The sequence below is a fragment of the Cupressus sempervirens genome, chromosome 9 (assembly GCF_028749045.1).
Source record: "Cupressus sempervirens isolate cs-2001-9-10 chromosome 9, ASM2874904v1, whole genome shotgun sequence".
Taxonomy (NCBI): domain Eukaryota; kingdom Viridiplantae; phylum Streptophyta; class Pinopsida; order Cupressales; family Cupressaceae; genus Cupressus; species Cupressus sempervirens.
Window position 1 is genome coordinate 769,548,259 of NC_143126.1, and position 26,639 is coordinate 769,574,897.

General features: G+C 36.7%; 1 pseudogene; it reads right to left on the bottom strand.

Moving 5' to 3' along the window:
• Positions 1–3,877: 3,877 nt before the first annotated feature.
• LOC149540958 (uncharacterized) lies at positions 3,878–26,379 on the bottom strand (annotated as a pseudogene).
• Positions 26,380–26,639: the final 260 nt, after the last annotated feature.

The following is a 26,639-nucleotide window of genomic DNA, read 5'->3' on the forward strand; positions in this document are numbered from 1 at the left end:
CGAGATATTTATTTTATGGTTCAGATTCTCGTTTTGCCCTTTTGGCTGTGAGGTAGGGCTTTCTTGTTTTATTGTTTCTGCTCCGTTTCTGCTTTTGTTTTTGGTAGTCGTTTGTTTGGAGGCTGAGAACTAGTGTTCCCCTCCATTTCTGTATGCTAGTTCTACCCGGTTGGGCGGGTATGAACATTTCCCTATTTTTTGGGATGAGGGTTTGGGATTTTACGCCATTATGCTGGCCATTTTTGCATACGGTGTCCGATTCCATTTATTTTTGAATTTTTTGGGTTTTTGAACCCAAAGGCCAAATGGGTTTTAATTTTGAAGTTTTTCAAAATTTGAGATTTTTATCTCGTTTTGCGTGTCACCCTGTTTTCTCGAGTTTTCTTGGCACAATGTGGGTCGTGGACTGGGATGATCCGTTTGGATATCAGTCAGACCACTTTTGTACCTTTTATGTTACATTGGGATGCATGTTGCATCCGTACTCCCAACATTGTGTTCGGTTGAGTGATTTTATACTTATTATTGTTTCTTTTAGACCTTTGCTTTTGTTTCGTGAACGCTAGGATTCGTGTAGAATCCATACTCTCGGATTGAGGCCGGTTGAGTGAGTTCATGATGTTTGGTCTTGTTACATCATTGGGATTCGTGTAGAATCCATACTCTCGGATTGAGGTTGGTTGAGTGATTTCATGATGTATGATTTTATCGGCTTTAGGATTCATGTAGAATCTGTCCTTCCCGTGTTGCTTTCAATTGGGTGTTTTCTTTGCATTATGTTCTCATTCCTGTCCTTGTGTTATGATCTTCGTGATGGTAGTGTGCCACACACAAGTACATGCACGTACATTTGTTGGGTGACTTGCGAGGCCCGATCTTCCATGGATTTGCCGGAAGTTATGATCATTGGGGTTGGGATGGGAGTATGCATGCCCACGGGCACTTGTTGTAGGATGAGCATGGGTAGGGTAGGGTAACATCTGGAGGGGGCTTCTATCTTGTAGCCCGACGATCATGGCATTATGTGTTGGCAGAGGAAGTTTTAAGCAAGTGATAACTAAATAAAATGTGTGATTGTTAATAACACTTAAGATAAGTAAAATGTGTGAGCACCCAATTAAGTTCAAGGACACAATGTGTGAGCACCCGTTTAAGTTTGAGGACACACGATCTGAGCTTGGGCTTTTTGATGCCAAGCGACTCTCCAGGATGTCAGCCCCTACATAGTAGCCTATTGAGTGTCTGACTAGGACCTTTACTCCTTGCATTGTCTTAGGTTCTTGGTTCAGCCATCATACTGTCTGGCGTGAGTGTTAGCCTTGGATGTTGTGCTTTATGTGTGTTTGTGGTTGGATCATTATCTCCATTAGAACGACGGGTGTGGACCTACGGGTGCCACGTGGTTGGGAGGCGTAGCTACCTTTACCACTACTAGGGATCGGTGTACAGAGATGATCTTTTGTCCTAGTGCGACCGTTGCTGGATGTCTTCACTTGGTACTTCAGGTTTCAGAGTATGCTTTCTTGTGATTTATGCTTTCTTTGGGATGCTTGTATATCATGTTTAGATGATGTTATTTTATTTGACGCATTCCCTTATTTTGATGTTTAGCATATGACTAGATGCTATGAATTGTTGTATTGGCATAGCTGTTGCTTACTGTTGTTTAGCATGTGATAGGTGATGTTATCTACTGTAGGATTATCTTATGTATTACTACTAGCATGTTAGATTTCTTTATGCTTATATTGTTGCATGTTTTAGTAGTGACATCCCTATTACGATAGTACCGACGATCTGGTTGGTGGCTTGGGATGTTACGCGCGGGGGATGGCTAGGACCCACGATGGTCTTATGATGTTATTGACGGTTGGGAGGAACCGCGTACTTAGTTTGGTTGTTTTGTTCCTGAGATGTATTTCTATACATTGCAATGTTGCTTTTGTTTTCTGCAATGTTTATTTCAGTGTGTTCTTTGCTGCTGTAGTTTAGATGGATAGATGTTCTCCTTTCTGTGTTGTTCTTGCGCTCGAGTGTTCATTCCTCGAGCCTTTGTGGATCCGGTACTTCCCGGTGTGGAGGTTCTTTTGTCGGGTTTTTTTTCCATTTTTGAGTTCTGGAAGTGTTTTTACTTTCTATGGGTGACATTTGTTCAGCATTGTGCGACACTGATAAAGTATCGCACGCCCATAGAAAGAATGTCGTACGATACTATAAAGTGTCGCACACATTACTGGAGAAATGTTGTATGACACTGGAAGAGTGTCACACGGCTTTATGAGAAATGTCGCACGATACTTTTCCAATATCGCACGCCTTCTTGAGAAGTGTCACACGCAGTAAGGGAGAAGTGTCGCCCTCCCTTAGTAAAAAGTGTCGCACGATTTTTGTGAAAAACCTGTGCGTGCCATCAACGGGCACTTTTCTTCGTGATCCGATCTTTTTGAGAGTTGATCTGGATACCCTTTTGGGCGTTCTTCAAGCCTGTGTTGTTGCATTTTGAATTCAGGAGGTTTCTTTTGAAATTCAATTTTTGGGTTTCTGTTGTAGTCCTTCGGGGTTTAAAATATATCGTTTAAGTATAAGTTTAATTCCTTATACTTAAGATATACTTTAATATATGCAACAAATCGTTTGAGATAGGTTTCAGACCTCTCAGAGATAAGTTATGGATTCTAGGAAATTTCAGGGCTTCAGAAATCCAGACTTAGCCAATTTTCAGGGCTTCAGGATTTTAGGCTTAGCCAAATTTCAGGATTCTGCATTTTACCCCAGCTTGGTGTTTTGTTGATGAGTGGTTGTTTCTTGTGCCCTCATCAAGTGCATTGTCATTGTTGGTTTTGTTTGCGTGTGTTAGTTGGGTAGTGGCGTTTGGAGATTCGTTGGTTGCCGGGATTGTGTTGAAGTCTTCCGTTGTGATCTTTGTGATCCCTGTATGATGTTGTCTTGTGCATTCATACTTGTAAAAAAAAAATATCTTGGCTTGATTTGAATCCTTGTTTCCAAGGATCTCCGAGCAAGGCATTACATAATAAATATGACAAACAAACGAATGATCATAAAAGGTAATTGATAATCAAACAACTAGGTGCATAGCTTTACCAACAAGAAAATCATGTTGCTCCAACCTCAAAAGGACCTCCTAGAACATATTTGAGGAATAAATTGCATTTGAAAAAGGTTGATGTCAAGCAATTTAGCCAATAAAATTGGGCTTGAAGGTTATTGTCTCTATAACTCAAACAAAAAGACATAATAAGCAAATTAAACTATCATAAAACAGTAACCAACCAAAAGAGAGTAAAGCTTACACTAAGCGAACTAAGACAGAAATTGAATCATGAATTGCTTTGCCAATTGAGACAGAAAAGAAAAATAAAATAATTCTTTGAATATTGCAGCTTGCATTTGAATGCATTGAATTCTTGAAAAGAAAATTCACATATCTCTATGTATTTGCTCTATGAAATGATATTGGCCCCTCAATATAAACTAGCCTTCATTTTGGGATGAAATACAAGGGCTAACTTATGACACAATATTGTCCGGCCTTCCCAAGAGAGCATTGTTGTTCTGCAATAAGAATTAAAAGTGTTTGTGACTACTGATATCATTTATGATGGCAAGGAAGGGTTTATACTCCAATGCATGCTACATTGAAATTGGCAATTCTAGAAATCAAGTCAAAAAACTAAACCCATATACAATGCCTAAAAAAAAATGCTTCTACAAATTAAGTAAAAACACTTAACTGTTCAATAGCATGCATCTCACCTCAATCTTCAAAATGGCTGGAAAACTTTGTCCAAAATCTGTTTTCAATGTTTTGCATTGCACCAAGCATCTGGTTCACTACTAGAGAATGTGACCAACACATCTACTTGTTAGGTTCTACAAGTGTTTGGAACTTAATTCACCTTTTTATTCGTCCTGATCTATTGTACCCAATGCCAATCTTGTTATGCACCATTTTGAAGGCCAAGTCTATCGTTCTAGCTTTTCGTAGTGCATTGATGAGTGCACAATGGAGTTTTCCAGGAACTTCACCACCCCTGTCTATAATTCCATCTGCTAACTTGCATGCTTGTTTCACACGGCTAGCCTTGCACAAGACTTTTATCATATCACCATACGTTGTATCAGGAACCACACCCATTGTTGCTAGCTCATCCAATATTCTACATGCTCTAGTCACATTACCTGAGAGAAAAAGACCAGTTGAAAGGGTCCTAAATGACACTGTAGTTGGGGAAATACCCCTATCAATCATCTCATCCCACAGTTTTAAGGCTGCCTCTGAATTGCACACTTTGAAATGCCCATCAATCAATATAGTATAGGTGTAAACTGTTTGTTCACAGCCTTCCTTTTCCATACGACACAAAATCCTCATAGCCTTCTGTATTTCTATAGCTTGCAAAGCCCATCAATGATTGCATTGCAACAAAATACATCTCCAACACATCCCATCTTAGACATTGGCTTAAAAACATTTTCTGCTTCCTCTATTTTACCAGCTTTACTTAGCCCATCAATGATTGCACTATAAGGAAACACATTAACATCAAGACCAAGCACCTGAGACCGTTCCAAAAAATCTCAAGCTTGTTCCACTTCACCAACTTTACAAAGTCCATTAACAACTATGCTGCATGTAAACTTGTCTAGTTTGTATCCCCTTTCCTGCACCTATTCCAAAAGTTTCAGGGCGTTCTCCTTGTCACCCACTTTAAAAAAGGAATCAACGAGGGTTGTATAAATTACCAAATTAGGCTTGCATTCTTTCCTCAACATATCACCTTGAAGCATATTGCCCTCGTATGGCCTACCTTCATTACATAGTCCACAAATCACTAAATTGTATGCATGGGAAGGTATTGCTAATTTTCTGTCAAGCATCAACTGGAAAAGTGACAAAGTCTGATCAAACCTACCCTCTGCATGAAAGGCCTGCATAAGGGTTAAATATGTAATCTGATTAGGAAAGCAGTGATTAACTTCCATTTATCTCAAATAGTCCATGGTTGCCTCAACCCTTCCAGCTTTACAAACCCCCTTGATAATCATATTATAGGAAACAACATCTAGTCCATTCCTAACCCCAACTCTAGCTTCTTCGATCATCATTTCCAAAATTCTTTCAGCCCTATCTACACAATTCCCATTCACCAATGCATCAATTAAATAGTTGTAAGTAAAAATCTTGGGCTAAATCCCATTTTCCTTCATTGTATGCCAAATTTCCTATGCTTCCTCTACCATTCCCATCCTACCAAAATTCTTCATCAAAATATTGCACGCATAGAGCTTTAATTTAGATTTTGGCAATTCCCTATTCTCATGGTTTTCCAGGTTTGCAGAATTTCTCATATCTTCTACATTTTCAGGGTTCTCAGATATCTTAGCTTTCAAAGCTGAGGCAACAACACGAATACTATCCACATCCTTCATGGCTCCCAAGGACTCAATCATAGCAACATAGGAGGCTAATTCATGCTCAAAACCATGTTGCTTTTCGGTCCAATTGAAAAACCTAAATGCAATTTTGGGAGATTTTTGAACTTTTGACGTTTTAAGTACATGTGTAATGAATTGTGGCGATAGCCTGAGGGAATATTCGGTGCACAATTCTTCCAGAGCAGTCTCCAAATTAAAATTAGAATCAGAATTAAGTAAAATTTCTAAAACCCTAGAAACCCAAGAAGAGGGTTTTAAGTGCAAATTAGAGAAACCTGAAAAAATTGGTTCAGGCCATTGTGGGTGAGGAGAAATGGAAGAGAAAATGTACCCTGGATTGTTATAAATTATTGCCGCTAAGTCTTGCCCTCTACTGGTGTTGCTGGAATTCATTTTTCTTCTATTCTCTAGCGTTAGAGTTGTTGAGATAATCCCCACCAATTTTGGAATCTATTTTGCTATGATATTTTTTTGCGACTGGTAAATTCATTGAAGTTGTGTTGATAGACATGAGCAAGATAAAGGGATTCCTCACCTTACATGTGACATGTTCAACATTGAAAATCTTGATGAATCATATTATTTGCAAGTGTGGTAGGATATATCAGATAAAAAAGCCCATAACTAAAATTCTGAATTATGCAAAGTATACAGATCAATAGAAGACTTTATGTGGTCGTATGTCAAATCACAGTCTCTATTGAGCAAGGTATTTATGCAAATCAACAATGGTTCTCAAAGCTACTGTAATAGTAGGAAAGGATCAAAGAAAAAATATTTTTTAAATTTGAGGCAGGCAAATTAAAAATAGAGTTAATCTTGTTTGAGGGGTGTTCTCATTGAAGCTAAAGTGTTTTAAATTTTTATTAATTTAACTAAATAATATAATTATATACATGTTTATACTCTTGATCACAAAGATGTTAACCTTTTTTGGCATATTCTCTCGTCTTCCAGCCTTTGTGTTGTGATGTGGAGCCTAATCAAACTCAGAAGTTTATTCGACACGGTTTCCCTCCAGATTATTTCTATAGGGTATAGGGGCAGTGTCCACAAGACGGGGTCAAGGGGCAGTACCCCAAGTGTGCTTCATGTTGTAGTAAAAGGTGGGGTTGAAGGGCAACGCCCCCGTAGGGGAAGCCAAAAATGACCTTATATTGTAAAAGGTGTTGGCTAATATTTTTCTTTTATTCTAGCCTTAATTTTGTAAGCGGCAAAAAACTTGTATGATAAGGCTTAGGGTTAGGGATTTTCATAATGTGTGATGCAAAATTGGTTCTTGCGGCAGTATTGAGCTGTAAGGGATTATAGATTGTAATCACTGGATAATAATAATGTTGGACTTGCTACTAGTGGACGCAGCTCAAGGATTGGGTGAACCGCATTAAATCTTGGTGTCTTATGTTATCTTTTATGTGATCTACTATTTTCTAGTATTGATTATATTTGCATGTAACTATTATTTATGTTTGAGGTTAATCCTAACAAATGGTATCAGAGCCAGACCATTGTCATTTTTCTTAAAGCCAGACCATCATCATTTTTTTTTAGCGATCCTCTGTAGGAAGGTCTCACGGTTGAGTGGGAGCTATGATGGACGAGGGTAAGCTAAAGGTGGAGAAGTTTAATAGGTAGAACCTTCAGTTATAGAAGATGCAAATGAAAGACTATCTTTATCAGAAGCACTTATGAAAGTTGTTGGAAGAAAAATCAAAGAAACAGGGAACTATGTCAGATGAGGACTGGGAGATTTTAGATAGAAAGACACTTGGAATCATTTGATTATGCTTAGCATCATTAGTGACATTTAACATTACAAAAGTGAAGATGATAGAAGAGTTTATGGGCATCCTAGTGAAATTGTATGAAAAATCCTTCGTTTCAAATAAGGTATTTATCATGAAGCATTTATTTAATATAAAAATGATAGAAGGTGGATCTGTTACAGATCATTTAAATGAGTTTAATACTATTACTAGTCAGTTATCTCCTGTGGGTATTAATTTTGATGAAGAAATTAGGGTTCTCTTGATTTTGTGTTCTTTGTCAGAAAGTTGGAATGGCTGTGAGTAATTTTGTTTCTGGATCTAATACCCTAAAATTTGATGATGTGATTGGTGTTATTTTGAGTGAGGAAACTCATAGGAAATCCTCAAGTGGATCTACATCAGGAAGTGCATTGAATGCACAAAGCACAGGCAGAACAGTTGAGAGAGGAAATAATTATGGAAATTGTGGAAAATCAAGAGGAAAGTCAAAGGGGAAGAGGTCTCAATCCAAAGGATTGAGAGATTGTTGGTACTATGGTAAAACAAGGCATACGAAGAAAGATTGTTGGAGTCAAAAGAACAACAAAGGAGATAAACCATAAGGGAACAAGGAGGCAAATGTGGTCAGTAACAAATCTGAAGAGGATGTTTTGCTTCTATCTTTAGAAAGTGTTGATGATTCATGGGTTTTAGATTTTGGTGCTTCATTTCATGCTAACCTCATAGAGGCTATTTTATTGATTATGTCCAGGGGGATTTTGGGCTTGTTTATTTGGGGGATAATGAACCCTATCAGATTGTTGTAAAAGGAAAAGTTAAGATTAAGTTGCAGAATGAGAATCATTGGCTACTACATGATTTAAGACATGTTCCAAGGCTAAGTAGGAATTTAATTTTAGTAGGGCAACTCGGTGATGAAGGTTGTGTAGTTACTTTTAATGATAACTAACAAAAGGTGTGAAAGTAGGCACCTTATATCTTTGTATAGGTTATATTGTTCCTTCTACTTTGATTGTTTTAGAGAAAAATGAGTGTTCAAGAATAGTTGTTGTAGTTGAGCAGGGAGAAAAAATAGCTACTGTAGATTCTGATACAATGCTATGGCACAACAAACTTGGGCAGATGAGTGAGAAAGGTATGAAAGTACTTTTTTCAAAGAAAGTTTTACCAAGTCTGAAATGTGTTAATATGGATTTCTGTGAAAGTTGTGTATATGGAAAACAAAAGTGAGTGAGTTTTGTTAAGACTGGGAAGGAAAATAAAAGTGAGAAATTAGAGCTTGTGCATACAAATGTATGGGGACCAACTCAGGTATCTTCCCTTGGTGGCTCTCATTATTATGTTACATTTATTGATGATGCAACTAGAAAAGTATGGGTTTATTTTCTTAGATAGAAATATGATGTATTTCAAACTTTTTAAAAATGGAAATGCTTGGTTGAAAATGAGACTAGAAAGAAATTAAAATGTTTCAGATCTGATAATGGTGTTGAGTATTGCAGTCATGAATTTGAAGATTATTTCTCTGCTAATGGTATTCGTAGACAAAAAACTATTCGAAGGACTCCACAGGAAAATGGACTGGCTGAATGCATGAGCATACTATAATGGAGCATGCAAGAAGCATGAGGTTGGATGCAAGGTTGCCCTTAAACATGTGGGTAGAGTTTGTCAATAATGTTGCATATTTGATTAATAGAGGTCCCTGTACTTCTTTGGGTTATGGTATTCCAGAGGAAGCATGAACTGGTAAGAAGGTGAGTTATTCTTTTCTCACAACCTTCAGTTGTGAAGCATTTGCTCATATAGATTCTAAAAATAGAACCAAGCTAGAATATAATTTAAAGAAATGTGTATTTGTTGGATATGACATTAATCAATTTGGTTATAGGCTTTGGGATTTTAAAAATCATAAAATTGTAAGAAGCAGGGATGTCGTATTCAATGAGAAAGTGTTGTACAAAGATCTGTTGTAGCAACATGACAAGAAAAAAGGTGATTATGTAGTGTTGGATGATACTCCAAAAGTTGATGTTCTAGCAGTTCCTCATGATCTACAACAACCGCAACAACAAATGCCACACACCCCATTGAATGTTAGACGATCAACAATGATAAGTAAACCACTAGAAAGATTTTCTCCTTCCTTGTATGTTATTTTACTTACTGATGTTGGTGAACCTAAATGTTATGATGAAGTTGTGCAGGTGGATACAAAGATTCAGTGAGAGTCTATTATGAAAGAAGAAATGGACTCTTTGCTGAAAAATAAGACATGAGATTTATGCAAGTTGACTACGGGTAAGAAGACTTTACAGAATAAGTGGGTTTATAGGTTGAAAGAAGAGGATGGAGGTAAGAAACAAATTAAAACTAGGTTAGTTGTAAAAGGATTTGTACAGAAAAAAGGAATTGATTTTGATGAGGTATTCTCTCTTGTTGTTAAAATGACTTCTATTTGCACTGTTTTAAGTATTATGGCTACAGAAGATTTGCATCTAGAGAAGCTTGATGTAAAAACATCCTTCCTTCAAGGTGATTTGGATTAAGAGATATATATGGTATAGCCATAGAGATTTGAGGTCAAAGGTAAGGAGAACTTAGCGTCCAGATTGAAGAAACATTTATATGGCTTGAAACAAGAACCTCAACAATGTTATCTAAAATTTGATAGGTTTATGCATAAGCATGGATATAGCAGGTGTCATTCAGATCATTGTGTTTATTTTAAGAGGTTGGATGATGACAGCTACACTATTTTATGTTTATATATTGATGATATGCTTGTAGCTGGGTCTAACATGGATCACATTAAGGGGCTAAAATGCTAGTTAGCACATGCATTTTCTATGAAGGATTTTAGGACAACAAAACAAATCCTTGGTATAAAGATTTGCAGAGATAGGAAGAATAGGAAATTGACATTATCTCAGGCTGATTATATTGACAATGTGTTGTAAGGTTTCTCTATGGAGAATGCTAAAGCTATCAACACACCTTTACCTGGTCATTTGAAATTTACTAAGGAGATGTTTCCCAAGACACAAGAAGAGGAGGATAAAATGTCCAAGGTACCTTATGCTTCAGCTATAGGAAGCTTTATATATGCTATGGTATGTACTAGGTCAAATATTGCACATGTATTGGGAGTCGTTAGTGTATACACTAACCTAATGTGCTAGAAATACTAATCTAATGAAAGCATTTACACATTAAACTAACATAACATATAAGAGAGACAAAGAGAAGACAAACTCAAATGAGAATGTGAGCCATGGATAGGCTCTCTCAATGAGATTTGTTCTCTTGTTTTTGAGATGTGTCTATGTGTAGATTGGGGATGTATGCTCAAATGCTCAAAGTTGCTTCAATGGTGGAGATGGATAATAGAAAATTGGTAGCTTTGTGAGCTCTCAATTTGGCATTATAAGGGTATGGGTATGGCTTTTGGCTCTCAAAAGGGCATGGTAACTTTAGCTCAAAGATTGTTGATGAAATGGCTTGAGATGGGATTCAATTTATAGGCTAAGGGGTAGAGGGATGGAGGGCTTAGATGCAAGGATGGAGAGATGGTTAAGGAGGGAAAAGATGCACTCAAAGGGGAGCACATGGATTGTGCTTATTTACACATTAAACTAACATAACATATAAGAGAGACAAAGAGAAGACAAACTCAAATGAGAATGTGAGCCATGGATAGACTCTCTCAATGAGATTTGTTCTCTTGTTTTTGAGATGTGTCTATGTGTAGATTGGGGATGTATGCTCGAATGCTCAAAGTTGCTTCAATGGTGGAGATGGATAATAGAAAATTGGTAGCTTTGTGAGCTCTCAATTTGGCATTATAAGGGTATGGGTATGGCTTTTGGCTCTCAAAAGGGCATGGTAACTTTAGCTCAAAGATTGTTGATGAAATGGCTTGGGATGGGATTCAATTTATAGGCTAAGGGGTAGAGGGATGGAGGGCTTAGATGCAAGGATGGGGAGATGGTTAAGGAGGGCTAAGATGCACTCAAAGGGGAGCACATGGATTGTGCTTGTTTAGCACCAATGGGAAGGTGACACTTGTCACAAGGAGGATGAGTGTGAGAGGGTAGGGTAAAGGGTTGGTTAAAGGCATGATGAGTGGGGTTGAGTATGTAAGAGAGATGTAAGAGGAATGAGTGTGGAAGAGGGAAGAGTGTGGAAGATGGATGTAAGAGTCATGAGTGGGATTGTAAGAGTCTTTTATGGTTTGTAAGAGCACTCATGACTTGGTGGTTGGGAATTTTGAGGGGAGACTTTGGTTTGGATTAGGGAAGTCTTAAACTTGTTTAAGGAATGTGACAACATTAGGGGGTGGATTAGGCTTGGGTTTAGGATTAGATTAGGGATGTTAGAGATGTGCAAGTGGATGGCATTAATGAGGGTGGGTGAGTTAGTGGCTAAGCTTGGTTAGTATGGGTGGATGGGGTGGATTAGGCTAAATGGAGGATTAGAGATAGGTTAGGGGTTTTTGAATTTGAGGATTTCATTTATCAAATAGATTTATTTAATAAATGGGGATTTTTGGAATTAGATAGGAGAATAGGATTTAATTGATAAATGATAGATTATTTGATTTATCAATTAGGACTATAGATGATTAATTAAATTAATCAACTAGGGATGGCAAAGGATTAATTAAATAAGAATTTAATTAATGATGACTTTAGAGATGGCTAAATTAGATTACCAAAGTAGTGTAATCAAATTCAGGTGTCTACAGTTAGCAAGTATATGAGTCATCTAGGAATTGAGTATTGGAATGCAGTTAAATAGATTCTTAGATATTTGAGAGGAACATCCATTAAGTGTTTACAATTTGGGGCCTCTACTACTGATTCACAAGGCTATGTTGACTCAGATTTGGCAAGGGATATTGATACCAGACAGAGTACTACAAGTTATGTATTTATTGTTGGTGGGGCAAAAATGAGCTGGACTTCTCGATTACAACATGTTAATGCTTTATTGACTATAGAGGCAGAATATGTTGCTACTACAAAGGCAACCAAGGAGATGATATGACTTCATTTCTTCATGCAAGAATTGTGACACCCACAAAGGGATAATTATTTGTTTATATATAGTCAGAGTGTCATTCATCTTGCAAATAACTTAGCTTTGCATTCAAAGACAAAACACATACAGTTGCAGTACCATTTCATTTGGTCAGTTTTGAATGATGGACAATTAAAGCTGGAGAAGAAATATACACATGATAATCCAACAGACATGTTTACAAAAGTAGTGACAAGGGAGAAGATGAACTTTTCTTTAGCTTCCTTTGGTCTTCTAGACTAAATAGACTAAAAGAACAATAGAGTCTAGGGTGGTTTAATATTCCAGTGGGAGCTACAGGTTTAGTAGTGCTATGATCAGTCTCCAAGTGGGAGGTTATTATTGTGGAGTCTGATCAATCTCTAAGTGGGAGATTTTTGTGATGTGGAGCCTAATCAGACTTAGAGGTTTAATCGGCATGGTTTCCCTCCAAATTATTTCTATAAGAGTTTGGGGGTAGCACCCCCAAGACGAGGTGTGCTCCCTGTCACAATATAGGGTTGGGTCAAGGGGCAATGCCCCCACAGGGGTTTTCAGAGGCAGCACCCTCGAGGCCAAAAATGACCTTATATTGTAAAAGGTGTCGGCTACTATTTTTCTATTATTCTAGCCCTAATTTTGTAAGCGGCAAAAAGCTTGTATAAAAAGACTTAGGGTTAGGGATTTTCATAATGTGTGATGCAAAAATTGGTTCTTGCAGTGGTATTGAGTTGTAAGAGATTACAGATTGTAATCAAGTTGTAATCACTGGATAATAATAATATTGGACTTGTTGTTGGTGGACGTAGCCCAAGGATTGGGTGAACCACATTAAATATTGGTGTCTTGTGTTCTCTTTTATGCAATCTACTATTTTTTGGTATTGGTTATATTTGCATGTAACTATTATTTCTATCTAAGGTTAATCCTAACACTTTGGTTTTTTTTTGAAATTAAGGAATGAGTATAAATTCCAAGGCATTGATAGGACTCTTACTAGGTTTTTTAGAAAACTCACACATTTCAAATTTGCTTCCTAGGTCTATTGCATGATGATTCTGGAGAGAGAGAGAGAAGCTTTTGTGATTCCTTAGGCATGGCCATGCTTCGATGTTCATTTATGAGGTAACATACAACTATGAGTGGGCTAGTCTTGTGGCAACAAAATTGCTTTTGATGAGGCTCTTGAGAAGCTACTACAGGATATCAGAGACAATAAAGAGCCCAATTTTGATTGTCTTGGAATTACTTCACATACTCTGGAGTAGAAGAAGGTTGTTTAGATGGAGGATAGTCTTGTCTAGACTACCTATATTGATTAACCATGATGATAATTTTCACTTCTAGCATCACTTGTAGATCCTTTTTTGAATTATTCTTCGTACTACCTCTTGTTATGTAATTTTGTAATTAGTTGTAATATTTTGTATCTTGTATTTTAACACTCTTGGATTGATAGGTTGAGGTTCAGCCTCCCTTTTTTTGTTGAACTCTCGATATATAATTTTAAAAAAACTATATAATTATATAAATATTTTTATTAACAATTTATATTTTACAACAATTTTTATAAAATTTAAATTATATATTATTGTTATATATAGGAAACTTATAATATATACATCTTATAGATAATTATTTTAATTGAAAATATATCACAATCTAATACAAAAAGTATTATGTTATATATGCAATGTCATTTATTCTTGTTACATTTTCAACAATATTATTATAATATATTTTTATTATTATTAGAGATAGTTGGTCAACTAAATATAGAAGTAAAATAAGATCAATAGGCATATAAAATTTACTAAAGTGTAGGCCTGAGCTCCAAAGGACCTAGATATTCATCTAATAGGTCTACTAAATCAAAAAGAGCTAAATCATCAAACAAAAGAGATCAATCCCATCCATCATTATAGTTGCTTCTAAAACTGATATTGTTCAAATTGCAACTATCTTAATGGATACCATCTTCAACTTGGTTTCTACAAGTAGCTTCCCTATGGTTGTTATTGTCAAAAAGTTAAGTGGCCTCGTGTTGGACTTGCTTAGGTTTAGTGAATCTGTGGTAATCTACTTGTTGAGGTGTAGAAATGGTGGTATTGTGATTGAGACTTGCAATGTCCTTGTCAATGGGAACAAAATTTGAAATCTGGTCATCTTCCTGGAACAACAACATGTTACCTTCTCTAAGTGTCACTAGGAATCTCTCCCTTGGAACTTCATGATGGCAATGATGTGTGAGATGATAAGAGATTGGGTGAGTTTTAGAGAAAACTCGGTAAGGTCTCGTTGCCTGTCAGTTTTTTGTTTCTAGACGAACCACATAATTTCATTAGTAAGAGAAAACCAAAGAGTGTTTAGCTTTAAATAAAAAACCTCCACAAAACCAACAAGAATTGCATGCCAAGATAAAACTAGGTTTTTTATTGCATTTCAAGCCAAGCTATCACTCAAGAAGAAAGAAGCAAAATTTAAAATGCAATCTCACAGTAAGAATGAAGATGGTTATGATGAAGATGTTGAACTCATCAAAGCATTACTTGCAAAAAGATTTCCCAATGGCAAAGGGAAGTAGAAAGAAAAAATTCCTTTGATCTACCTTTCTTGTGATGAAGTTGGTCACATTGTTGCAAGGTGTCCAAACAAAGAAGGCGAAGAAGAAAGGAAGCATGATAAGTACAAGGGAAAGAAGGACTTAAAAAGCTATAAGGACTACAAGGAAAAAGGTAAGAAATCTTGTTACATTGCTAAAGATTTTGAAAGTAGTGAAGATGAAGATGAAATGGTCTACATTGCTATTAAGGATGAATTAGATGACGAGAATGATAAGATGGCTCATACCCCACATGATTATTGATAGTGTCTTTTCTCACCATATGATTGGTGACAAATCTAAATTTGAGAACTTGATACACTATTATGGTGGCCGTATTAGATGTGGTAGTGATGAACCATGTTATGTGAAAGGTAAAGGTTGTATTACATTAACTGATGATCTCAGATGTGATACTTCTTATTGGGTTGAAGGAATGAAGCATAATCTACTTAGTGTGGCTCAATTGAATATATTGTATTCAAGGTAGAATTCATGAATGGAGAGGCCAATCTACTGGATGGGACAGGAAATCTGGTTGAGATTGGCAAGAAAACAAAAGGTAATCTATTCTACCTAGATCTTAATGGATGTTCATGTTCCATTGCTCAAGTAGAAGAAAGATGGTTATGGCATAAGAGGTTATGTCATGTGAATTTCGATAACCTAATAAACATAAACAAGAACAAAAGGGTTAGAGGCATTCCAAGCTTGAAGAAACCTGACATGGGCATGTGGAAGAATTGTCAAATTGGCAAGATGGGCAAGACAAGTTTTAGAAGAAAAAACTATCATTTTGAAGAAGTGTTGGAGTTGTTCCATACATACCTTTGTGGACCTATTGGAATAGAAAGCTACATGATAGATAAGTAAATTATTTTATTCATTGATGACTATTCAAGAATGATGACTGTTATGCATTTGAAGGATAAATATGAATATTTTCAAAAGTTCAAATGGTATTTGACTAGAGTAAAGAAAGAAACAAGAAAGAAACTAAAATGTTTAAGACTAGATAGAGGAGAAGAATTCATTTCTAATGAATTCAATGAATTCTGCAATGAGAGAGGAATCAAAACAAAAGTGTCTACACCAGGCACATCTTAGTAGAATGGCATTGCTAGAAGAAGGAATGGATGAATCATGGATTGTGCAAGGACCTTGATGATAGAAAAGAATGTTGCTATCAAATACTAGAAGGAAGTAATCAACACTGCAGTTCATACCTTGAACTGAGTTTAGTTGATGAAGGATTCAAATCAAACACCTTTTGAATTATAGTATGGCTATAAACCTAATGTGTGTTACTTCAAAGTATTTGATAGTAAATGTTATATTCTGAAGGAGTCTAGAAAAGGATAATTTGATGTGCAGAGTGATGAAGGAATGTTTCTGGGATATTTCAATAAGAGAAGAGCATATAAATGTCTGAATGTATCTACTCATAAAGTTATAGAAAGTGCACATGTGATGATTGATGTGTTTGCATAAAAGAGCAAAGAATAAAGCAATAAGAACTTAAAGACTACATAAGTGGTTTTTACTATGATCCTGATAGTATTCCTAATGTTCAAGCAAGTGGCAATCAACAACCTTCAACACCCAGGTCCCCAAAATCTCCAATTCAACCCAAGTTGCAGTAAGTACAACCCAATTCATAGATAGTAATACTTGAGTATAATTCAAAAGATCATGGTGAACCTAGTGATTTCAAAAAGAAGGAGCCTAGATTTTCTGGATATGTCAGAAGGCATCATGCAGATGAGAAAATCATTGGAGATTAGTCAATTGGTACAATGACAAGGAATAAATTAAAAGATGTATGTCTTCTTAATAAATTTGAACCTAGATTTGTAAAAGATGCATTAGAGAACGAAAGTTGGATTGAAGCCATGAATGAAGAAATTGATCAGATTGAAAGGAATAAGACCTAGACTCTTGTTCATAGACCAAAGGATAAGAATGTAATTGTCACAAAATGGGTATTCAGAAATATGTTGACTGAGAATGGAGAAGTTTCAAGAAACAAGGAAAGGCTAGTTTGCTAGGGCTATGCTCAAGAGGAAGGTATTGACTATGGAGAAATGTGTGCTCCTATTGCTAGACTAGAGGCTGTTAGAACACTCATTTCATATGCAACACAGAAAGGATTCAAAGTGTTTCAGATGGAAGTGAAATCAACATTCCTAAATGTAATCCTAGAAGAGGAAGTCTATATTGAGCAATCTAAACATTTCATTGATCCTAGCAAGAGGGACATGGTTTGCAGATTACACAAAGCTTTGTATGGTCTCAAACAAGCCACCAAAGCTTGGTATGAGAGATTACACAAGTATCTCATAAATATTAGTTTTCAAAGAACTAATGATAACAACAACCTATACATCAAAGAAGGACTAGATAAGAAGATTGTGTTTGCATAAATCTTTGTGGATGATACATTGTTTACTAGAACTGATGATTTGTGAAAATCTTCTTTTGAGGAAATGAGTAAGTAATTTGAGATGTCAATGCTTGGAAAAATCAAATTCTTTGTTAGCCTACAGATTCAACAGAAGAATGGTGGTATCTATATTATTCAATCAAAGCACACCAAGAAGATATTGAATACATTTGGAATGGAGGATTCTAGACCAGTTGGAACACTTATGTCTACTAGACATAAGCTTTCCAAAGATGATGATTCAAAAGAAGTAGATCAAACTACATACAAATCAATGATTGGAAAACTTTAGTATGCAGTGTATACAAGACTTGATATAGAATTAGCAGTTGGAATGTTGGCAAGTGTCTCTACTAATCCAAAAGAAAATCATATTATAGAAATCAAAAGAATCATGAGGTATCTAAAGAGTACTGAAGATTATGGTTTTTGGTATAAGAAATGAGGCAACTTTGAATTGAAAGCATTCACTAATATTGATTGGGTAGGAAGCATTGATGATAGAAAAAGAACTAGTAGTGGAGCACTCTTTCTTGGAAAGAGGCTAGTATCTTGGACATGCAAGAAGCAAAACTATATCTCTCAGTCAACAACAGAAGAAAAATATGTTGTTGCAACAGTCAATTATTCAAATATTGTTTGGTTCAAAAAATTATTAACAAGTATGAAGGAAGAGATCAAGGATCTAGTTGTTGTTTTCTGTGATAACACTAGTGCAATTAACATTTCAAAGAATCCTATGATGCATATCAAAACCAAGAACATTGAAATTAAGTATCATTTTTTAAGAGAATTGGTGCAAGCAAAGGAGGTAAGATTGGAATATGTAAATACAAAAGAATAGATTGAAGATGTATTCATCAATCCATTACCTAGGGATGCAGTTTTATATCTAAGAGGTAAACTAGGGTCATTCCCCTATCTGAAGATCACTAATCAGATTTTAGTGATGCATTAACCAAGCATGTTGAAGATCAATCAAGTTGATGCAATATAGTAAAGGGAAAATTACATATGAATCATTACATCATGTACATGGAAGTTCATCGAATGCTATATTTGGCATGAGATGTCAAAGAGGGAGAGTTCTATCATACATCAGAGAAACCTTATGTCTAATAGAGAGAGTTTTCTATCACATATTAGAGGTATTCTTTATATATGTTAGAGATGTCAAAGAGGGGGAATGAACTTGAGTTGATATCAAAGAGTGAGAGTTTGATATTGTAGTCACAACAATTAGAGATTGATATTAGAGGGAGTTCACACTGACAAAGGGAGTAATCATGGATGAGAATCAAAATGAAACTAAGGATATTATCCTTGTTTTTATTTTTCTCTAAAATTTTATTTTATTATGACATGTTGTGTTGTCATCAATGCCAAAGAAGGAGATTGTTGAAAACAATTGTTCAATTGTATATTGTCTTAGATGTTACACAAAATGTCAAGTATGTGATGAAGATAGTTTCTAGTGTCTATCGAGTATTCTAGAGTAAACCTAGTTCAAAGATAGTATTTGCAAAGGTTCACCCGAACACCAAAGAAAGTTTGCATGAAGATAATGTCTACTGAGTTCATTCGGGCACCAAAGCGAAGTTAGCATAGAATCAGTGTTAACCGAGATCACTCAGTTACCAAAGGATATTAGTTTAGGATGATGTGTTAACCAAGTTCATGTGGTTAACAAAGAAAGTATGAAGAAAGTCTTTTCTAAGTTAGTGTTGACCAAGCTAGGTAGGCTAACGAAAGGTTTTCTTGAATCAACATATTTAGCTTGATGAATTTATTTGTTAAGTCTAGGTGACTTAAGAGACGAATATTGAATATTTGTAAGCATATTCAAGCTAACTTGAGTAGGCAGAAGATATAAATATAAGGTCAAGTTGTAGAATCGACGAAGAGAAGCATGGGATTAAAAAGATAAATCAAGGAAGCAAAATGGAAGGATAGCACAGTTGACCAAGCTGGAATATTTTATCCGGTCAAGGAGAATCAAGTATTCAAGCCAAAATATAGATCTAAAATTAGTGATTTAGTTGCATCATCAATTAGGTCATATCATTGTTACTATCTAATCTCTTAACATGGTTAGCTTAACAACTATTAGCCAAATCCTCTAACAAGGTGGCATTTCCAGATGTCTAAAGACCTCTAACAAGGCCACCTCTAACATGGTGATTAAATCCTTTAACAGGCTCACACCTAATAGCATGTTTTTTAACCTTTAATAGGGTTGACTCCTAATAGGGCTCACTTCAGAAGAGTGAAAAACACTAACTAGTTACAATTGGTGGTTTTTCCTAAATTTGGTTTTCACGTTAAATATTGGTGTCATATGTGTTCATGTTATTTTCTTTCTATTTTTGCAACTAAGTTAATTGTGGTTAATACATTAAATTCCTTAAGAAACATTTATTTCAGTAATTGTTGAGTAATAAAGATTCTTAGTGTTTATCGAGTGATTCAGTGCTAACTGAGTTACAATAGTATTTTTCAGTTTCAAAATTTTTTTGTTTTGAATTGTATTGACATCTAAGTGATTTGGGACTTATTTTTGTGGTAATTGATTCACCCCTTCCCTCTCAATTACTCCTCTTATATTTCCAATAGAATGTACTTTTCTTGAACACTCTTTTATCCTATCTTCTTCCACTTTGCATCCTATCTCTTATGGTATTTGTCTCTTCTTTCGGTGGTACTCTAAAATTAACCTCTAGGATGAAGTCAACTTAGATTGACCTATTCTAGACTAGGTTGACCTAGTTGACCTAGCCCCAAGAATTTTGGGGATTAGGTCCTAAAAGGCCTTTGGGGTTTAATTACTTCTATTATACTCTTTGGTTAGCTTGTATTTTTTCCCACCCAAAAACTCATATATAAGGAGAGTTGGAGGTTTCATTTTCATAACATAAGAGGATATTTTCAAGCTCTTGGTCTCAAGTCAAGGTTTTTGGCTTTTGCATTCAAGGAGTTCAAGTATTCAAGATAATAAAGCAAGGAGATTTCTATCTAGCATTAAAGAACGCTTTGTGAGCATTTACTCTTCAAGATCTAGCTTATTGATGGTCGTAAAGGGAGAAAATCTAAAATCAAGCATTTATTATATACTTCATTGATGCACATTTACATCCATGACACCATGATACCATTTTAGTAGATCCATTGAAAAATGTGGAGATACCCTACATTCCTAATTCAAAGATTTACAACACATTACATACAAAAAAATTTTTAACAAGGGTTTTGGACAAGGTGAATCCTAACATTTATCTTGTTTTCACTCATTTATATTTCTCATTTACAGTTTATTCCTTAACCCAAGGCTTGACAAAGGTAAGCCCTTATCAAACCCAACCACATAAATCCTTCTTTTCTATTTGTAGCAAGCAAGATATCATTTAGAGCTTATAGATCTAGAACCTACTTTTTAGGAGCTTTCTGGAGAATCTTGTTACAATGTCGTCAAACTATGTCAATCATTTCATAAGACATCCTTCCAATAAGTTGACCTAGTCCTTTCTATCATTTTGCTAGGATATTTTTGGGTTTTCTTCCTTTCATCATTTCATTACAAGATCTATAGTCAGATATTCAGAAAAGGGTTAAGATCTGTGATTTTAAAAACCAATATGCTTCTTCCTCTGTGCATTTAAAAATGAGTTTCATAATTTATTTCCTTTCATATCTTTACCCTAGATCTATATCTTAATTGGGCTAATTGTATGCACATAGCATCTAGATTTACATTATTTAAGCAATTGGTTCAATTTACATACACATTATCATATAAGGGCCAAAGAGTAAATTTTCATGTATGGCATTCCCCTTTATAATTTGAATTTAGTATTTGCACTCTTCTTTATTTGGGTTCTAGAAAATCTAAGTTGGAGCATAAGTGGAATCATATTTGGAAATTCTCCTCTTTCCCTTGCATACATATTTAAATGGCTTAATGGCCCAGATAATCAGATACCTACAACCCTATTAAAGTGTCTCCCTTCTTCCCTTAAAGATTTTGGTGAACTTGATGAGCCACCCCCATTAGAATATTTAGAATAACTTAGAGATGGGAGGGGGCGGGTGAATCAATTATCCATGGTCCAGATGTATCTAATGCAGGAGCATCTTGGGATGCCTTATAAACTTGTACTTTTGTTAATTCTCGCAAGCCTAATCGAGTTTGTATGTGCTTGTTGAGTTGTAGTTTTGACTGAGTTCTTTCAGACCTTTCCAAGTTGTAGTTCTGACCAAGTTCTTTCAGATCTTGCCGAGTCCCAGTGTTGATCGAGTAGTCAATGCACAAACGCAATGAACCATCCTTCTTCTTCACAAAAATGACTGGTGCACCCCATGGGGATACACTAGGATGAATATGGCCCTTGGCCAACAATTCCTCCAACTATAATCTAAGCTCAATCAACTCCTGCGTAGTCATGCGGTAAGGAGTTTGTGAAATAGGCTCCGCTCCTGGTACAAGATCAATTCAAAAATCAATGTCACGCTACGGTGGCATACCTGCATACTCACAAATGAGTGGGTGATCATCAAGAGTCATTATATGGCTCTCAGCTTCCTCGATATCATTGACATAAATAAGAAACAACTAACAACCTTTTTGCACACTCTGCTTTAGCTGATTAGCTTAGATCATCTAAGGTGAGATTGGTCCCAAGACTCCCAAAAGTTCCACCTACCCACCTATGTCATCAACACACTGTATCATATTGTGATGACAATCGATACTCACCTGATAAGCAGCTAACCAATCCATGCCCAACACAATGTCCTACGATCCCAAAGGTAGAATGTGTAGATCCACTGTGGTGGTAAAGGTTCCCAAATCATAAACACAACTCCTAACTGGTGAGTCAATAGCCACTTTGGAACCCATGGCAAACTCAACCTACCACCTATTGACCTGATGCACTACCACTAGCCCACATCATTGAACAAGAGATGGAGATATAAAAGAATTTGAAGCACCAGAGTCAAACAAAACTAAAGTTGACATACCATACAACATACGTGTAGCCTCGAATATTGTACCCTAATGATCTGCTTGACGGTTGCCAACTACCGCAAACACTCTGTGATTCCTACCTACATCTCATACAGTAGGCTCAAATCTTGCTACACCCTTACCAGGTCCTGAAGATGGTTTGTTGGAGCACTCAAAAGATTTATGGCTAGGCTGGCCACAAGAATAACAGTTTCCAACAAAGTTGGAACCTATTCCACGATCACCGTGGGTAGCACTAGGATAAGGTGCACTACCTCTGCTAGAATTCTATTGATTTCTCTAAGGAGGATGATCCAACTAAGATTTCAGCCCTTGGTTTTGGTTATTTCCTTTCTTACCTGAGAAACTAGAGCCTTGTCCACCCTTGGTCCAAAACCCTTTTTGAAACTTATGATGTTGTCCACCCTTAGAGTGTGCTGAATGGGTCTAGCCCTTCTTGGAGGATTGAGAATACTATGTATCCTATCTAGAATTTCGAGCACTTTGATTTTGAGAACCAAATCTGCCACTTAAACCTCTAGCCAGATTCTCCTTTGCAATACATGCTTTCTCCACAATGAGAACAAGAGTCCTAGGCTAGTGCATACAAACTTCTCCAATGAGGGCATCCTTAAGGCCTCAGATGAAATGATGACCCAAGAGTGAATTGTCATTATTGTAGCATGAATATTGCCTAAGCTCATAGAATTGGATTTCATACTGATCTACTAACATGTTACCTTGTCAGATTGTGTGGAACTGATCAATACGGGCCTCTCTAAACTGAGGAGATAAGAATCTCTCTCAAAACCTCTCCTCAAAGATCTCCTAGGTGAGATCTGCAACACTAATCTAAATCTTTTGACTCTTAATATTCCACCAAATGGATGCATGGTCCCTCAACTACATAATTGCACAACAAGCCCTCATGTTAGTTGAATATGGATACATGGTGAAGTAGTGCTCCATGTCCAACAACCAAGTCTTAGCCTCGAGGCCACTTCCCTTGCCATCATACAATGGTAGTTTGGATTGCTAAAGAGATTTCATGATATCCGACCTAATGGAATCTTTATTGTTGTGGTCCCTGCCACCCTGACGATGCCCTCTGCCAGCTGGTGGAGTATAGGAATGCTCACATTCCCTTTCCTCGTCTCTATGCTTTGAATGATGGGAATCTCCATGATGAGATCCCTCTTCCTAAGTATGATCCTCTTGGCCCTCCTCAACACGAGGGCCCAATTGAGCAAGAATTTCCTAGATCACTGGCAACAATGCCTCCATGCCATTTTGATTAGTGTTATTACATTGTTCTACCCCTCCTTCCTGACACCCTTCTTCTTGTGTTCATCTCCACAATTATTGCTATGGGTACCACCATGGCCATTAGGTCTATGTGCATGAGGCATCACTATAGGAACAACAAGATAATGTCAGCACACTTAGATCACAAGCATAAGAGTCAAAACCGTGCACAACAAGATATCAAACTAACAACCATACTATAATAATACACAATGGAAAACAAAACAATAGTGGAAGCATAACACAGAGATCCCAATGTTGTAACATGGGCTCTGATACCAGATGTGGCCGCTCGGAGATCCTTAGAACAAGGATGAAATATAAGCAAGATAATTTTTTTAACAAGTATGAAAGCACAAGACAACCATCATACATGGATCATAAATATCGCAATGTAAGACTAACCAACAACCAACCACCAAAGATCTCCAAGCATCACCACTGACCAAAACATAAACAAGAAAACATAAGAGATCAACCAAGTTGAAAGACAAAAGATGACACCTAAAAATTGGCTAAGTCTGAAATCCCGAAGCCCTGAAATTTGGCTAAGTTTGAAGGCCTAAAATTTCCTAGAATCTTTATCTTAGCATGTAGAGGTCTGGAACCTATCTCAAATCAATCATCACATATATTAAAATATATCTTAAGTAAACTTATACCTAAACAATATATTTTAAACCCCAAAGGACTAACAATAGAAAGATATAGAATTGGATTTGAATAGAAACATTTCAAATCCAAAATGCGAAACCATAGGATTGAAGAACACCGAAGAGGGTACCTGAAACACTTCCAAAAAATTTTAGGTCTTGCAAAAAATTTCCAACTACCCACTTGCATAGGCTTTTACAATTTCCAAGCGATACTTTAAATTAGCACTAGGCGAAAGTTTCTAGTATTGTGTGATACTTGTAAATAAGTAGGGTGAAATTTTCAAGGATTAGGTGATACAATTCAAAAGGGCATGCGATACTTTAAGGGTATCATACGACAATTCTTCAAAGGGGGTGCGATACTGGAAAGTATCGCACGAAAAAACTCCAAGAGGCATGTAACACAATTAGGGAACACAAAATACAATTCTAATGCGCATGAGATACTTTATTGTATCACACCATGCTGACACATGGTCACCCAAGAAAACAAGAAACACTTGTTGTCACTGAGGTTTGCACCCTTGTCCAAAGCCTATGCATGAGGACAACCTAGTGAAACATGGAAACAACCTCCAAGCTATGGGACTTGAACCGTGAGGTTGAGTCTCCGGAGAAGGCTGACTTCCTCTTACTATCAGGGCGCACCTAACTACTCTTGGAGAGAAAAAGGGAGAAGGAGGGCATGAAAGAAAATCTACCTAATCTAATCTAAAGAGGTGATGCACCAAAATAGAGTGTTTAGACCAATCTCTGCCCATATATGCACTATTGAACCAAAATGAAACTAAGGATATACACATTCAAACTTGCTTTAATCTAATAATCACATGTAGATCAAAAGACCAAGATGAATGACACAAGGAAAGAAACATTCACTTATATTATCATTCATAGGCCAAGGAGATATAGTCATGCAAATCATAGATCTCTACAAAACACCAGTAAGAGGCAAAGAATTCTTGCACTTTCATACCAATGGCTGAAAGAGATAAGGCAAAGAATCATGTAGTTCAGAGGCACAGGGGAATTTACACTGAGAATCTGTAGAGCAATAATAGAGAAAACAGAGAAAGGTCGACCTTTACAAAATTCACAATAATTGCCTTTATAGTTTAGGCATAACTGAGATTTTCCCTCCAAAACTATCCTGCAACCACTGCCATGAAGGCTCTGCCAAGAACAATCATGGAGATCTAAAGAAATCTAATCTAAGTATAGCTTTAGGGACCATGAAATCTGACTGTTAACTAAAATAGGGCCTTGAGAAGATAGAGGCGGTGCTATAACTGTGCTCTGACCAAGTAGACAGATTAGATTAGGGTGGTAGAGTGTCTCTGCATGCTTCACATTCACTTTTGGTGGTTGGAATTGATCATGAAGATCAGATTCGTGTAAAACCTTGATTTCTTATCATTTTTGGTGCATGAATCAGCAGAGTCAGCGAGTCAGCCAAACACTATAAGTGAAACAAGCCACGTGGACCAATTAGTTCATTTCTTTATGCCACCTTGCGGGTCTCCTTGATGTTGACCAATCTTTCTTTACTAATTGTGCCAATTCCTCAAACTCCAACTGCGATGGTCACATTAACTGCCAGTGCATCTAACCGTTACTGCCTCCATCGGACCCACTGGGACATGTGTCACTGAGGTGCTATGTGTTGTGGTGTCCACAACACACGCCCTATTCCTCACTAGGAATGGGGACCCCCTACTTTTTTCGACTCCCGGACTCACAATTCGAGAGTCGGGAGGAGAAGAGTTTTTTTTTTTTTTAGACTTTAGATTTTTAGAGTCAAAAAAATTGAAAAAACACAAAAAATTGAAAAATTTTGAAAAAATTAAAATTAAAATTAAAATAAATTTAAAATAAATAAAAATTAAAAAAAAAAAAATTTGAGCCGCCACGTGTGCGCGCACCGTGCTCCACCACGCCATGCCTGCGCGCGCCACACTTCGCCATGCATGCGCACAGAGCCACGCCATGCCCTGCTCCACCACCTGCGCGCACGCCGCACCACGCTCCGCCGCGCCACACTCCGCCCTGCGCACGCACCGCTGCACCGTGTCTTTGCTATGCATTGTTAACTCTACAGACTAATGTTTGCTTCTTTTGTAGGTAAAAATGACATCCTCAACTTGTCGATGTCATAACTTTTGACTCGGGCCTCTGAATTCAGAACTGCTTACACCGTTGGAAAGAAGAACTGAAGATCTAATCTTAGACCCTAAAATAGCAAGCCTTTGGTTGCCCAATTTTAGAGACTGATGAAAGTTTCAACTTGAAATTTTGAGCAGAAGACCTCCAAAAAGGTCATTTAAAAACACCTAGAAAAATTTAC